The sequence below is a fragment of the Mesoplodon mirus genome (assembly GCF_964341445.2).
Source record: "Mesoplodon mirus genome assembly, chromosome: 11".
Taxonomy (NCBI): domain Eukaryota; kingdom Metazoa; phylum Chordata; class Mammalia; order Artiodactyla; family Ziphiidae; genus Mesoplodon; species Mesoplodon mirus.
Genome location: NC_138987.1, coordinates 76,382,529 through 76,399,999, shown reverse-complemented (window position 1 = coordinate 76,399,999; position 17,471 = coordinate 76,382,529). Strand labels below are relative to the sequence as shown.

The 17,471-nt window shown below is 40.1% G+C and overlaps 1 protein-coding gene across 4 annotated transcripts in view; it reads left to right on the top strand.

Moving 5' to 3' along the window:
* The window catches only part of BICD1 (BICD cargo adaptor 1), a gene marked incomplete at its 3' end in the record, with an annotated part of 209,904 nt that overhangs the window by 50,987 nt on the left and 141,446 nt on the right, over window positions 1-17,471 (top strand). The gene's annotated exons all lie outside the window — the stretch shown is intronic.

Below are 17,471 nucleotides of genomic sequence, written 5' to 3'. Positions count from 1 at the left end.
ATAATAAACTTGTTTTAAATCAATTCAAAAGGAAGCTTCAGATTCCATATCATAAATTCTAAATATTCTTTTCTTTTTTCCAGAGTCAAGTCTAGGTTATGTAGATCACCAAATAATCAGATATTTTCAGCTACTACCTAATTCATAAATGTATGAAAGCTGTGTTATTGGAATGAAATGAAAATAAGAAATAAAATTATTGTCAATATTCTGAGATAGAGAAGCAAAAATGCATTTATGACAGACTGGAGAATAGATAACAGGATTTGGGCCTGTTGCAGTTGTTCATATATATTCATGTTTTGCTCAGACTTTAAAATTATTTCTCCTTTTACGTGCACATAGCAGTTATAGGGAAGTAGCAGTTATAGGGAAGTAGCTGAGAATCATTCTTATTTGACATTGATCTTCCTAATGTCAGGTCATATGTGAAACCCAGAAAGAGTCTTTCGTAGTGTTTAAGAGCACAGATTCTGCAGCCCAGCTTCCTTGCATCATATCCCAGCCTTGCAGGACATTTGGTTTTCTCCAAAACGTCCATAAGCCATTTGGTCCATGCCAAAAAGTGCTTGAAATTTGATCCAGAATGTCCGTGAGCATATTCGGTTTGTGCTAAGTGGTTTGAACAGGACCAAACATCAAGGACCTTTTGGAGTGGACCAAATGGCTTATGGACGTTTTGGACAGAACCAAATGTCCGCAAACCAATCTCAGCCCTACCACGCATGAGCTTTGTGATCTTGCGGAAGTAACAACTTCCTTGTGAGTTAGTCTCCTCACCTTTAAAGAGGAAATAATAATGTACTCATAATATTAAGGTTAAAAGGAGGTGGCATGTATTTATATTTATATAAATAACTATTTTCTTCCCTCTAAACAACACCTGGCTCATAATAGGGCCTATGTAAGTGTTTGCCGTTATTACTGAAAGTTGGATATATTTTTTAATGTCTATCTTTTATACCTATTACGGAGAAGAAATTCACAATACTAACTGATAAAACAAAGATAAGTTTGATAGACACTCTTCAACGTGTAAATGAGAAGTATCAGACTGCTCTGATACTTTATTAGTATTAATTAGTTCAGTTACAGGATTGCATTCTGTGGCTTTTTCATGCTGTCAGTTACATCAGATTATGTAATGTATTTTATTTTTTTTAATTTTTATTTATTTTATTTTTTTGCGGTACACGGGCCTCACTGTTGTGGCCTCTCCCGTTGCGGAGCACAGGCTCCGGCCGTGCAGGCTCAGCGCGCGCAGGCTCAGCGGCCACGGCTCACGGCATGTGGGACCTTCCCGGACTGGGGCACGAACCCGCGTGCCCTGCATCGGCAGGCAGGCTCTCAACCACTGCGCCACCAGGGAAGCCCTGTAACGTATTTTAGAACTAGCTACTAACACATGACTGAGCTTTTGCAAGCTATAGTTGTTGGTCAGACAGCTTCCTTGCCTCCCACTGTTTCTCAAGGAGGGCCTTGCATTTACATTTGAATAGTGAGATAAACCTGAAAATGCATACTTTTGTGTTCCTGGTGGGAGAGTGAAGGATTCAAAGTTCCTTTTTTCCTGGTGCAGTTTCTTGTTCCTTGTTTTCTACTTACCTCATAGGACTTGGCCTCAGTGAGCCTTCTGCTTTAAAGGGCCCTGTTAGGGACTGAGGAACAAGGCCTGGTGAGGGTCTAAGGGCAGGGAATGGGAACCAGCTGCTCAGGGTGGCTCTATCCTGACCTTGAGGGAGAGGAGTAGGAGGTGATGTGAGGCAGTCCTTGAGACTGAGGTGAGAGCAGTTACCTGGCATTTGGCTGACAGGAGCCAGAAAGTCAAAGCAGTGGATGGTCACTGGTAATATCGGTGCTGAAAAAATTTTTAGGCTCAGATTGCCTCAGCAATGCTCAGCAATGTAGAAACTTTGGATGCGAACCAATCACTATGTCAGGTTCCTGAGTGGATCCAAAACAGATTCGTGAGAAGAATCGTGACTTTGTGCCTGTCTGTTCTGAGGAGATGGGACTGCCTTGCACCTGGATGTGAATCCTGGTCAGGAGCTCTCATTCCTTAACAGAAGATGAACTCTGTTAAGTCTAAGGAACTGGGCTTAATTAGCGCTGCAGGCTCTGTCGGAATTGTACTGGGTACTGTCAATTTTCTCATTAAAAGTTTAACTGAAAAAATTATTTTTATGAAGAATAATATATAAAACAATAGGTACTCTAATACTTAGCAGGAGCATAACATGTATTTGTTGTATTGTTGAATCTATTCTAGGCATTTGAAGTTTTATTCTCTAGGTTAGTGGCCTTTTTTTTTTTTTTTTTTTTTTTTGCGGTACACGGGCCTCTCACTGCCGTGGCCTCTCCCACTGCGGAGCACAGGCTCCGGACGCGCAGGCCCAGCGGCCACGGCCCACGGGCCCAGCCGCTCCGCGGCATGCAGGATCCCCCCAGACGGGGGCATGAACCTGTGTCCCCTGCACTGGCAGGCAGGCTCCCAACCACTGTGCCACCAGGGAAGCCCCAGGTTAGTGGCTTTTGAACTCTGTCACAGGATCCTTCTGAGGAAGAGAGACAGTGATGGGAAGGAGAGGTGCAGCTTTGCATCAAACTGCTGTATATACAAGACTTCTCTAGAAGCTTCTCTTCTTTGAAGAAAAGTTTTCTCTAGCAACCACATTTTGAAAACCACTCTTGTAGGCAAACGACATCTCATCCTTGGATCACCTTGGTCATTGTATAGCTTTTATTGGAAAACTACCGATGTTGCTTTAGCTTCCCAAAGAAACACCTTCACCAAATTGTGTTTAAAAGTTATGCTTTTAAATTATATTTAACTATTATATAAGAACTGCCTTTTCCTGTGAAACCATAGAATATGGGTCCTTCTTACATGAAACATGTCTCAGTTTAATCCTAAGAAAAACCTTGTTTCTCTAGAAAATATTTTTTCTTCTCTGACAATGCAAATTATGTAACTATCTTATTTCCAACTTTTCCTTAGACATCCTGAAATTCTGAGCTACGTTTTATGCACAGTCCCAGACATGATACTGACTTTTATGATTGGAACATTTGTTTCTTCTTGTTCGTTACCTATTTCCCCCTATTTTTATTATTTTCTTTCCATTTTTATTATGTATGCCTCTTTGCAAGCTGCCTCAGATGCTTTTGGAATGAGGCAGGATGTAAATTCAATAAATAAAATAGGTCCAAAACACTTACAAACAAAACCTTATTGGGATGGAGCCTAAATATTACTTATATAAAAAGATCTAGTTCCACACCTTCTACAGGAATATTGTTTTCTCATTTCCCTGTAGTGTACTTTATTCTTTAAATATTACAGAATTTTAGTTAGTGTAATAGAAGGTTCATGTATCTAGATTCTGGGTTTACAGCAAGTGAAGCCTTACTTTCAAAGTGTCACTTTACAGATTATAGTTATTTCCTAGACTGGCATATTTTGTGTGTCTAAAATTTGGCAAAGGGTCTTACTGGTTTGAACATAGATTAGTGGAGCATTGATTTTTAGAATTTGAAGAAACGTAAGAGACCATCTAGCGCAGTGATTCTCAACTAGGGAGACATTTGGCATTGTCTGGAGACATTTCTGTTATCAGATCTGGGCTGGGTGCTACTGGCATCTAGGAGTGGAGGCCAGGAATGCTGCTAAGCACCCGGCAATGCACAGGGCAGCCGCCACACCCAAATGTCAATACTGCCGCGGTTGGAAACTCCGATTTAGTCCCATCACATAATATTTCAGACAAATTGAGGCCCACAGAGGTTAAGTGACTTGTCCTTCAAATATAAGATTTAAAATAATCACCCAAATTCATTCTTTTATTTTTTAAAAAAATTATTTATTCATTTATTTATTTTTGGCTACGTTGGGTCTTCGTTGCTGTGTGCGGGCTTTCTCTAGTTGCGGTGAGTGGGGGCTACTCTTCCTTGTGGTGCGCGGGCTTCTCACTGCAGTGGCTTCTCGTTGCAGAGCACGGGCTGTAGGTGCACCGGCTTCAGTAGTTATGGCACGTGGGCTCAGCAGTTGTGGCTCGCGGGCTCTAGAGCGCAGGCTCAGTAGTTGTGTTGCACAGGCTTAGTTGCTCCGCGGCATGTGGGATCTTCCCGGACCAGAGCTCGAACCCATGTTCCCTGCATTGGCAGGCGGATTCTTAACCACTGTGCGCCAGGCAAGTCCCCAAATTCATTCTTAAAATAGTAAAATGATAAGAAAAAATTTTTTGAGACTGAGATCAAAACAAAGATGTTCTCTATGGAAGACTGTTCTGAAAAATTCCGTGCCCTCTCTGTGGGTGCCTCTCTACAGGAACGTTGTACATTCCTGCCCTGTTGAAGTCAAACATGGCTCCTTGACTAGTTTGGGCCTCTGAAATGTGAGACAGATGTCCTTTTCAAGTAGGAGACTTAGGGGCACTTGTATGATATGTGGTGTTCTCTCTTCCCTCTGCCAGCATGGTTGGCAGTGCTCCAGGCAGGGCAGGTCTGTTAGCCCTACTCTGAGAGCCATAGCCAACCCCTGATGGGGATGTGGTGGGAACTAGAAATTAAGCCTTTACTGTCATTTTAAAAATGTAATCACATCATAAATTAGGTCCCTAGGAAGTATGATATGCAGTATTCCCACATAGAACAAGATTTTGATGCTTTCCTTTATAACTTAAGATCTTGCACACACAGCATTCAGTACTTTTTTCTTCTTGCACATTACCTCACCCAGGGCACCCTTTATTCTTACCCATCTGGAATAAATAGTAAGGCTTATGTCACAGTTATGGATGAGCTAGCAATATAAATGCTTTTCTTTTTTTATTTGTGTATTTGTATTTTTAAACTTATAGTACTAAAACTGCTGGAACTGAGTACTAGTCCTTAAGACAGAGTTTTCCTTCCCTTCTCCTGTCTTTGCATCAGTTTTCCCTACCTTCTTCCTTTCCTTACTTTAATATTTGTTTCTACTTATGCTGAATGCTAACGTATTCATTACTGGCTGGCTTTTATCTGCCTCCATGTGGTAAGTCTAGAAGGACCATTTACCCGAGGAGGACAGAGTAAGCGGCTGGTTATCCTGACTATTGTTAGCTGGACTCACCAAGCTGCTGGGATCTTTGTGGGAGGGATTAGTCTGCTTTTATACTAGGTACTGGTGATACAGAGATGAAAAGACAAGGTTTCTTCACCCAGAAACCTTAGAGTCTTTAAGGGAAATAGACTTACCAGCAAGCTACTTTGTCTCCTTATCCTTAAACTCACTCTTGAATCTCTTATAACACTTTTTTTTAACATCTTTATTGGAGTATAATTGCTTTACAATGGTGTGTTAGTTTCTGCTTTATAACATAGTGAATCAGCTATACATATACATAACATCCCCATATCTCCTCCCTCTTGCATCTCCCTCCCACCCGCCCTATCCCACCCCTCTAGGTGGTCACAAAGCACTGAGCTGATCTCCCTGTGGCTGCTTCCCACTAGCTAGCTATTTTACATTTGGTAGTGTATACATGTCCAATGGGCCTAACCCTGGTTTTCTGGCTGAAGGAGTGAGGATGGCTAAGGAGAAATGGGAGGAGTTGAGTTTTTTTTTTTTTTAAGGGAAACGAATAAAAATATATTGAAAAAAGTGATTTTAAAAGAGTTTAGGGCTTCCCTGGTGGCGCAGTGGTTGAGAGTCCGCCTGCCGATGCAGGGGACACGGGTTCGTGCCCCGGTCCGGGAGGATCCCACGTGCTGCAGAGCGGCTGGGCCGGTGAGCCATGGCCGCGGAGCCTGCGCGTCCAGAGCCTGTGCTCCGCAACAGGAGAGGACACAACAGTGAGAGGCCCGCGTACCGCGGGGGAAAAAAAAAAAAGTCTAAATATTTATGTAAAATAATATTATTAGAAAAACTACATATAATAAAAATTTATAAACAGTATAAATGATTAGCTTAGTGAAATTATTTGCAGCTGTTAAAAATAGTGATATAGATGTGTTTAGAATGTGTATCAAATAAAAATTCAGATTGCAGAAGTGTATGCATATGATGACCCTGTCTACAAAGTAGATATATGCATATGCTAATGTGATTGTGTGATGATGGGCAGTTTTTGGTTTGTTTTTTTTATCTTATGGAGAAAAACAGGAGAAGTTATTTTTACGGGTATCAATTACTAAACCACTTACAGTGTGTATTACCTAAATTATACTCTTCCTAGTATAGCTGTAATTTCATGAGATTTAGTCATATCTTTAATTAGATAGTAGGCTGATAGAGGGGAATAATCGCTTCTTATGTGTCACTCTCAGAACTCAGAGTAATTCTGATTCATAATATCAAGAGATCACCATTTAACACAGCCTAAATGAGAGAATGGGGTCAGCATCAAAGAGGTCAAAGCATGAGCTTTAAAAAGAACAGGCCATGGTCAAAGTATTATCCACTTGACTGAAATGCTGGTTGCCTGCCTGCCGCAACTAAACAGGCTTGACCACAGTTCTCGCTGGGACTTAAGCTGCAGTTTCCAGGAAAAGGACAGAAAGGTGAGATAGGACAGGACCAGGGTTAAAGGGAACTAATCTGGGCTTCCCTGGTGGCGCAGTGGTTGAGAGTCCTCCTGCCGATGCAGGGGACACGGATTCGTGCCCCGGTCCGGGAGGATCCCACATGCCGCTGAGCGGCTGGGCCCGTGAGCCATGGCCGCTGAGCCTGCGCGTCCGGAGCCTGTGCTCCGCAACGGGAGAGGCCACAACAGTCAGAGGCCCGCGTACCACAAAAAAAAAAAAGGGAACTAATCTGTTTGCTAGATCAGCAAATCAGTCCCTGATTTACAGAAATTTAAGATTGGATTTGATTCAAATTTGATTAACTTCGGTTTGATTCATGCTGGAGACTCTGCTCCGGGATATCCTGTCTGGTAGACCACAGAAGCAAGAATCTCATGACTTATTAGAAAGTCAGAAATATTAGAACGTCAGGCAGGTGGCCACTTGTTTGGTTCTCAGTAGTCTCTAAAGCTGTGCAGGAGCCTGGCGACTGACTGACCGGGTAGGTAAAAGGACAGGCAGCTCTCCCCGCTGCTTTTGTAGGGAGTTGCTCTGTTACCGCTGCCGGCTGTCCTGGCGCACTGCAGGCTGGCATCTGGGGGTCGCTCAATTCAGCACCTTTCAGCTGGGATGAGGGAGGTTTTGTCTTGCATTTTAGTATAAGGGGTTTTATTTCCAGGAAAATAGCTGTTCCTTAGTTAAAACAGCATTCCACTTGTAACAGAAAGCAGCCTCTTCTCTCCACATGGGGATAGGTTTTGGAGAGTGTAAAATATTAACCAAAAGAACGCGAAGTACTTCATAGTTCTTTTAAGGCCACTGAAAAGTAAATAATCCTTTAAGAAGGGGTTACTCCACAAGTGAAGGGACCACGCTTTGCATTTTTTCTGTGTAAAGTAATCTGTGCCTCTGTAGAAACTGCAGGCCACACCTCGAGTGATAAAGCAATTCTGCAGAGAAACCCATTTACACCAGATCCTGGATGTCATTCCCACCAGAAACAATTCCAAGAACATACTTATATTTTAAATAAATGATAAAAGCAGTTTCTAGATGAAGTGGATATTACGAAGTAGAAACTTTCGTTATTGGTATATTTATCAATCTATATTAACCTAAGTTAAAGCTAATAGAAAAATATTGATCCCTTCTTAAAATAGATAAAACACATTTTGAGGTAAGTTGTTTTTCTTCCTATTTGTGACAGTGCTTAAAATCTAATGATATGATAAGCTTTCCTCAACCCTCTTAGGGTCCTTGACTGGACCTGAAAATTAAACTGACAAAGACATTAACAATATAAATTTTATGTGATACTTTCATCAGGAAGTGAAGACCCGAATAAACTATTAAACCTTAGTATTTTTATAATACTCACTATTTTGAGCAAGTTTGATGGAGAGTGGACATTTGTGGAGAAATATGATGGGTCAAAGAGTATGAGATTACTGAAGTAAGCTGGGGGCAACTTAGCAAGGCCTGATTCTTTGGATTTTTCTGTGTCCCTCTGTCTCCAGAATGAAGGATGTGCCTTTCTTCTCATATGAGGAGGGCATGTCTCACATGAGAGTTTTATAACCTTCCTTGCCCCTGTCATTTTCTCAAACTCCTTCATCCTAAAATATTTGATATGCCAAGGTACCATATTTTCGGGCAGCATATCCTGAACCCCAACAGTAGGTTAAATAGTAAAGGAATCTAAATTTCTACTTTCTTGATACCAAAACTATGGAAATAAGCAAAATATTTTCATAGCTCTACTACTGATTTTTCAAAAAATATATATGCAGTTTGTGTGTTAGGCTGAATTCATAGTTTTGTAGTAGGATTAAAGGGGAACTTAAAGTGGAGGATTCCCCTGGGATTCCCCAGGCAAAGAAGCAAAGCCCTATTTATTCACTGAGCCCAGCTGAGCCCAGACTAGAATTTCTTTCTTAGACATCCTTTCCCTTATGCAGTGCACAGTGAGTTACGTCCAGACGTGGACTTCAGTGTTTCTGAACTCCGTGGCCCGATAGTCAGCTCTAGTGATCTGCTCAGAGAACCCTGAGGGTTTCTGTCTGGACCTTGCAGTCACCCACTGAGACATGTCTTCTGGGTCTGCTTTCCCACCTTCTTCATAGATATGTGGGTGTATTCTCTAATGTCTTCTGGAAGAGTCTGAGCTGCACTTAGCCTTCCATCTAAAGAGGGACTCAAGATGCCTTAAAATAGGCACCCGTCACACATCTACTTATGATTCTGGAGTGAGGCCTTTCTCTTGATGTTTCCTGTGGTCAGATTTTTTATTCCTTTACTTTATCAGATTTCCAAATATGCTTTTCACTTGGGTCTCTTCATTCCCTTCTGCAAAGGATTTCCTATGCAAGGTTACCCTCATCCTGCTGCAAGTACACGGTCCCCTTGAGGAGTCTAAAATAGAGCCTTTCCTTCAGTAATTCACAACTCTGGTCTCAACAGGTTACATTTTCCTCCTAATATTGTCCTGCTAAATCAAATGTCATGCCGTCTTCCAAAAGATCACCATTTGTAAGCATTTTATTAATAATAAAATTTGCATTTATTGGACACTTATTTTTTTTAACATACATTATCCCATTTAATACTTACAGTAATGTTGTTAAGGGACATTCGCTTTCTCAGTCGGGGATGTCAGTGACTCCTCATCCCTGTGTATCCCAGCTTTTAATAGATTGTTGCTGTTGGTTCCTATCACGTTCTCTTGTATGTACGTGTGTATGTATGTATCTGTTAATACATACACATTTAAAAATTTATTCGACTGTAGTTTTAGAGGAGCCTCAGGAGGTAGAAAAAATAAATGTTTTCAATCCATCTTTACGTGGAAGTTGGAATATTACTTTTTACAATGGAATCACAAATGAATTTAGGAATATTTTTGGCATTTGAATAGATGCATAAAAGAACTAAAGAGTTGTTTATTAAAAATTCCACTTTTTACTAATTTGTCATATTGAATGCCATGGTGTATAGAAATTCTGGCTATGAAATGAAAACAGTTATTTTTAGACTTGATTTTTTTTCTAATTAACATTTGAAATCATTTAAAGTTACTATTAGGAGCCCTTCATTTTATGCATATAAATGCAACAAGACAGCTGGTTATCTTACGCATTACAGGAAGGATTGTTTTAGCACATTTTCAAATTCAGCTAAGCTAATTATCAAAAAATATTTCTCACTCACTGGTTTTTGGAACATAATTCAATTTTCTTAGCAAATTTTGCTTATTATTGGGATATACTTGTTATAATTCTAACAGAAAAAGAACACTGACCTATGTAATTTTAGTGTCATTAAATTTGTCTCTTTACGTCTATATGTACCTCATCAATTTAGCCAAAGCAAAAGCAAAGCTAGAAGTCCCTGCACAGCAGCTTGCAGGGGAAAAGGTATCTGCTGATGTGTCTGCACTGTAAAACCCTGCTGTCTGGTGGAATTATGATAGTAATTGCTCTAAGATGCATCCTGTTTACAAAGACTAATGTTGCAGCTGTTTTTAATTAGCTGCTACAAGTGAAAAATTGCCAGTGTATGCTTGTTAGAGCTTCTTAAACTTATTCCATTCCAAATAAAGGAAAATTTAAAGATAGCATCGTAGAACATGAAACTGTTCATTAACAACCAAGTTCAGAGAGGTGGTGGTAAATATCTGAATGTATCCTTCTGATTTTATGGCAAGGAGAAAAACTCAGTTTCCTATGGTACAGACAATTACATTCTGTATTGTAGTTTTCTGGTTTTTTCTTATATTTATATTTCTGTCCTGAGCAGATGATTCATTCCCGAGGAAAAGGCTCTTTGCAGTCCCCACTCTTTGGCACTGTGCATAGAAAATACTTACATGAGGTTTGTAGTATTTCCATTCATAAAGGTTTTAGAAATTGTTTTGAGAAAATCAAAAGGTTAGAAATGAAGGAGAGTTAAAAGTGTTATATGAAGTTTGGTGACTATCATTCACAGAGATTTGTTCAGTGGGTTGGAAAAATCTGTGTTAATTTTCTTATTTTCTTAGTTTCTATAGGCCTTGAGGCCATTTTGCTATTAGTTTTAAAATGGTAATATTGATGCTCACAGTCAGGACCGTTGAAGAAAGCTGACATTTTTTTTTAATTAATTTATTTTATTTTATTTATTTATTTATTTTTGGCTGCGTTGGGTCTTTGTTGCTGCACGTGGGCTTTTCTCTGGTTGCGGTGAACGGAGGCTACTCTTCTTTGCAGTGTGCAGGCTTCTCATTGCGGTGGCTTCTCGTTGCGGAGCACGGGCTCTAGGCGTGCGGGCTTCAGTAGTTGTGGCTCGCGGGCTCTAGAGCGCAGGCTCAGTAGTTGTGGTGCACGGGCTTAGTTGCTTCGCGGCCTGTGGGATCTTCCTGTGCCAGGGCTCCAACCCGTGTCCCTTGCATTTGCAGGCAGATTCTTAACCACTGCACCACCAGGGAAGCCCAAAGCTGAAGCCCAAGAACATTTTATGTTCTTGTAAAGAGTTTAAATCATCTGTGATGGTATCTAACGCAGTGCCTTGCATAGAGAAGACGTATTTATTGATTTGATTTCATGGTACGCTGATTACACTGATCTCTTGCTACTCTGTGGCCTTGAATAATCAGTAATTGACTGTAACTGAAGTGTTATATGACAGATGGTTGTTTTCCATCCTAGGTGAAGACCGAATGAGAATTTACTTAAAATAACAGCAAAGAAACTTAGACTTTAGAAAAGCAAAACAAGGATGATAAAAATCCTTTTGCTATAAGACTCCTTTTGCCTGAAACTTTGGAAGTAAGTAGATAAATTAGATAGCTAAATTCTCTTTCAACTTTTGATTACTTGATTTTCATTGTTGTTTGCAAAGTTTATGAAACCTAAATTTTCTTCAATGCATAAAATGTGTTTGTTTTAATAGAAAAGCCATAAACTTTTCTATTCCTTTTAGCCACATTCCTGCAGAACCACATTTTTGGTTTTCAATATGATTTGTTGAATTCCAGAAATTTATCTATAAATCATTTGTTAGGAACATGTTATTATGTATAAGTTCCATCCAGATGGAAGTCTCTACCCTTTCATGGGCCTGGACTAATAGTGCCAGAGAACACAGAAGCAGACCCACCCCAGGCACCCACCTCCTTCCAGGCCTTCACTCCCTGGCACAGCAAGCAGCGACTCCACTATCTCAAGCCACTGGTAGAGTCCCTTCCCCAGGACCTGGGAGGTAATTTTAGCCCAAGGTAAAGGTTGTGCCTAATTCAAATGATTGCTTTTGTCACACTCTCTACATTCACAGGAATGTTTTATTATTAATCACAAATCATAAGCAATTCCTATTCTTTTTAAATGCTTCTAAAGAGCTACATCCACTGCTATGATTTTGATGCCGTATTAGTCGCTTAGGCTAAGCGGTGCTCTGGTCAAAAACAACCCCCAGCATTTCAGGGACTTGCAACAGCAAAGGTTTATCTCTCACGCTATACCTATCCCTTGCAGGGAGCTAAGACTCTATTCCACGTCACTGTCATTCTGAGACAGAAGCTGAAGGAGCAGCCCCTCTCTGAGGCTTTGCTAGTCCCTCAGCAGAGGGAGAAAAACAGAGAAGAAACCTACAATGGATCTTAAAGCTTCTGCTTGAAAAGGATGCATGTCATGTCACACACATTGTACAAACCCATTCAGATGGCCGCTCTGGGAATGTGCAGTCCTGCAGAGAGGGCCACCACAAGCCACGCAGCCAGGCCTGGCGTCAGTGAGGCAGGGATGTATAATCATTCCGTGGTGAGGGGCAAGGAATACTTTTGAATAATGTTACAGTCTATTACAGTTATGAAATCTTGAGACTGGCTGTAAATACATTCTCATCTGTTTCTGTGATGAGGTCTGAACGTTGCTGACTTCTGGCAGAGATAGCCCTCTGTACTCACCATCCCATTTTATTCTCTTCCTGGGCCTATAGGAAGATAGCCTTTCTCAACCCCTTTGCATCTGTTTGGGGCCAGGAGGCTATTTATACCCAGTGGATTATGGGGAGAAGTGATGTGTGGCATGTCCAGACCTAGCTCCCATGCACCTGACAAAGTCCATTCTCCCTCCCTCCCTCCCTCCCTCCTTCCTTCTCTCTCTCTCTCTCTCTCTCTCTCTCTCAACATTGACTGGGTGAATACAGAGGGTCCTATCTCTCCAAATCACTGCTCAGAAGCAATATATCCAGGAGAACCATCTATTCAGAAACATCTACTTTCAACTATGGGTTAGAACAAATGAACCTTTGTTGTGTTAAGACACTGAGATTTTGTGGTTCCATGTTTCTGTGTTACCCTGTCCTGACCAATATAACCTTCCTTTTTGGTTTACTTAATGATGCACGTTTACTAGAGTGATGTACATTTTGTAGTGAAGTGGTCAAATACAACATAACACCCGAAATTGCTGAATGTACATGCACAGTTCTACTGTGGAAATATAAATACGTGACCAAAGAACTGATTTTAAAATTTTATTTCATTTTAATTAATTTAAATTTAAATGGCCACACGTGGCTAATAGCTACCTTATGCGACCACAGAACCTTGAGAGTAGAAAGCTTTTTTGGCTATGTGATATATTATATAAATCTTCCCACTATCTCAGCAATCCAAACATAAAACCAACACACTGTCTAAATTAGACACTTTCTGGGTGACTAAGAGACATAAAAATGAGCAGCAGAAAATAGCTACATCTTTATATAGTGTTTCATTCGTGATGGTTGCGACATTGGAGTACTAGTCAGAGTTCTTTTCTAGTACAAATTGAGATGGAGGGTTCATGTTAATAGCTTCCAAATATAGAGTGCAGAAGAACAAATGGTGGAATGGACATTTTTTGTCAAAGTATAAGTGTGGTCTTTAATGGCATAAAATAAATGTAAAATGAACAAGACTTCACATTCATTTCTGAGTTTCTTCATTGTGAAGTTTGTGAGGTGTGTTAGAGTTGATAACTTTGCAAATGGTGTGCCTTTGCTTAAATCTCTGTACTACATTTGCAGAGGTGCTTGCAAAGCTGGGAACCATTTACAGGTGTTATAAAAGACTAAGTTTTTCTATGTTTAAAGGACTATTTCAAAGAAGGAGCTGAGTCACGTAATGAAAAGAACATTGGATTCGGAGCAAAATGTCTAGATGTTTGTGTTGCCCACCCTCACTAACTGGCTATATGAATTTGGGCAGGTTATTTAAACTCTCTGGGTCTCAGTTTCTTCCACGGTGAACTTATGAGCTTGGACTACTCACCAATCTCTAAAACTCTGTGGCTGAACGTCCCTCTATTTCAGTCCTTTTTTTTCTCCTTAACCATTTGTTGTTCACATGTGGAAAGGAGGTATTAGAATGAGCCCACCCATGTCAACATGACTTAACTCTTTGCTCCAGGAAATTCTTGCCCAGAAAGATGAGAGAGTAAATTAATAAATAGCTTCACTATTTGCTTCAGGGAATTCTGCAGATCAGTTTATCAAGACAAACAGTTTGCTCATCTGGGCAAACAGCTCTCTTATTAGAATAATACGTCATTCACCTGGGCAAACAACTTGACGAGTACATGGAAGAATAACATTATGCATTGTGGCCTTGAAAGTAAATCTGCTGTAAATGCTATCTTATTTTACTATCTAACTGGCAGGAAAATATCTTAGTATGTGAGTCTAGCACGTATTTCCTATCTAGCATGAGACTCTACATAGTTTGTGTATGAATGAGGTTAATTATAACGAGGTTAATGAAATAATAGTCACTGAGTTAATTATAACAAGGGTGAGCAAAATCAGTTTTCTATGCCAAACAGTTTACAACTTTATATAAAACAATCACTTGTCTATAATATACATTCTAAGAAATTCAGTTTTCTATGACAAACATACATACTCTTAATTAAAGTTACAGCTTAAAGCCTTTGTAGTTTGAAAGTGCAGACCACAGAGGTTCCCTGACATTACTTACCCAACATTAAGAGCTACTTATTAGTTTAACAAGAGACAGGGCATGTGCAAATTTAAACTTAGAGCAGAAACTTCTGCCTTTTGCTTAAGTGTTCTTTGTTCAATGTGCTCTTTTTTTTGTTGTTGTTGAGTTTTTTTGTTTTTTTAAACATCTTTATTGGAGTATAATTGCTTTACAATGGTGTGTTAGTTTCTGCTTTATAACAAAGTGAATCAGTTATACATATACATAAGTTCCCATATCTCTTCCCTCTTGCGCCTCCCTCCCTCCCACCCTACTGTTCAATGTGCTCTTAAGAAAGTACCCTGAATTCTTAAATAACCTGTGTTAAAGTTCTTTTTCTTGAAGTTTCTCACTAAATACCTTTATCACCCATGAGTTCTCTCATTAATTTTAACTAAGGCTGAATTAAACTCTTCTCAAGCTTATGATTTTTATTTCTTCATGAAGCCCAATAGGAAAAGCTTTGTCTTTAGGTTCACAGTTTTACCTCAGGAATTTCAATCACAGATCCGAGAGCAGCTTGTTGAAGATATGAAGTTAGAACTTAGAATGTGCCCTGAGAAAAGGGTCCCATGACATTCACATCTGTTGCTTTGACATGGCCATTTTGATGTGGAAGCATTTGATATAAACTGAAAAGGACACATTTTCAGTTAAAAGAAGTTACCAAATAATATACAACGTGGACACCCTAACCTTCCGAGCCTCCCCCCACTGTTGACCAGACTGTCTGTTGTATTCTCTTTCCCTTCCTCCCTCCTGTTCCCCTACTCCCTGCCCTGCCCTGTCCATGTTGGATACTGTGGCCTATCAGAGATGTGGTGAGGCATAAAATCAAAGGGAAGCGTGAGATGGGTTGAGGGTTAACTAACATCTGGCAGGCCAACCACGTGTGACCAACATTAGAAGTTTACCAGCCGTCTTCCTCATCTCAGGAAAAGCCATCTGTCATTCAAAGCAAAGCATCTTCTCCTTTCTGAGATTTTACCTGTATCTTTGATGTCTGCACCTCAAATTCAACTTCTCTCTTTTCTCCCTAAAAGTTAAAGGTATTGACGGGAGTAGGGGTTAGGGTGGAAATGTTTGGGCCTGTTGAAGAAAAATTCATCTTATTATTGGTTCTAAGAAAAGAATCTGCTTACGGTTATCGATTACTACAATCAGGCCAAAAGGACAAAACCTTTAATGTTTTCTTATTGACAAAGGAATTTTCAGCACTTTACCAAGGAGGGTACGTATAGAGACTTGAAGACAGCTTCCTTGACAGCCAATTGGTATGTATACCTTCAAAATTAATGACTATATTTCCCAAGAAATAGGATTAACCTTATGAAGTCTGGATGTCTCAAAGTAACTTGCTACAAACTAGTTAAGACACTTTTATGATGACAAGGTACAAATCAGCCATAGGTAAGAAAGAGCCTTCAACAGCATGAGTTAGGATTTATAGTCTTAGCATCTTCCAGTCCTAGGTATTGTGACTAGCCTCCACCTGTATCATCGAGATGTAACTCTCTAACACAAATCTCTGAGTAACAAGTATGCATCATAGTTTAAAAAATCCTTTATAATGATGATTTTGGGGAAAGGACCAAATATCCTTGAAGTTCTCACAGACTTTTTAATACATTTTTTGGGAGGAATGATTATACGAGTAACACATTGATAAATGCTCCAAAAATACTGAAAAATATAATGAGGAGGCTGAAAGTCCTCCATAGTCAGAGTCAGGGTCAGGGATGAATGTTGCATTACTTGATAATAAAAAACAGCAATTGTGCATTTTGACAAGGCTGTCTGAATACTCTGCTTTGTAGCGGGGTGCTCCCACTTGTAATTCTGTTTCCCCACCCACATCCTTCCCATGTGGTGGTTGAGAGTTACCTCTAAGCCTACTTATTTCATTGTCTCACACGTCCGCTTTAGTTCTTTGTACTGCACCAAGCTCTGCTTTTCTTAGATTGGCCCCCACTCTCATGGCCTCTGATGGTCCGTAAACAAGAACTGTTCATCCTCTTCCCCTCCCTCCAAGGCCTTTGCTAAACCTATCACCCACAGCTTCCTTCTACTTCCTTCTGGCCAGTTCACAGTCAGTGGCTTCCTGTAAGACCAACATCACGAAGGCGCCTTCAGGTTTGAGCTGTGGTTTCATCAATTACTGAACCTGTGTTTCTAGACAAGGTTCTTAACTTTAATTCCCCCTGATCTTTTTTCTCTGATATCATGGGTCAAGCTATTGCTCATTTCTGCCTTTATTGATATTTCAGTTTTTTTCCATTAACATTATATACTGTGAACCCCATGAAAGGTCAGCATTACTGTGCTCCTGAGTAGGACTGAAATTCATGTCTTTAGAAAGAAATGAATTTGATGCTAGTAGGGATGAGTTGTAGAGAGAAGTAAATGGGAGGTAAAAAGGAAGTTATTGTGAATTAGAACAAAATTTATTAAGAGTTCTTATAAGTTTCTGGCAAGAAACTGTTGAGGATAATTAAAAGTTTAAAAATTATGTAAGATACTATATAACTTAGAATTAGGATTCAGCAACTTTTCACAGAAAACTCAGACAGGAATTGTTTAAACATAAAAGTCCAGAGGTAAGTAGTTCAGGGCTAATGTGGCAATCCCATAGTCACGAGGGGCCCAGGCTCCTTCTTACCTTCTTTTCTACCATCCTTAGTGCTGGTTTACATGCCAAAAGTCTCCCCATGGTCACAAGATGCTCCTGGTGCTCCAGCCATCATGTCCACATTCCAAGCTGTAAGAAAATAGAATAGCAAAAGTGCACATCTCTCAACTGATTCAGCCCTCTTTGAAAGAGATTCCCTGGTTTCCACCTACTTGACTTCTGCTTACATTTCCTTGAATACCCCTAGAAGCCAAGGAGGTTAGGAAAAGTAGTCTTTAAGCTGGGCACATTGCCACTCCAAAT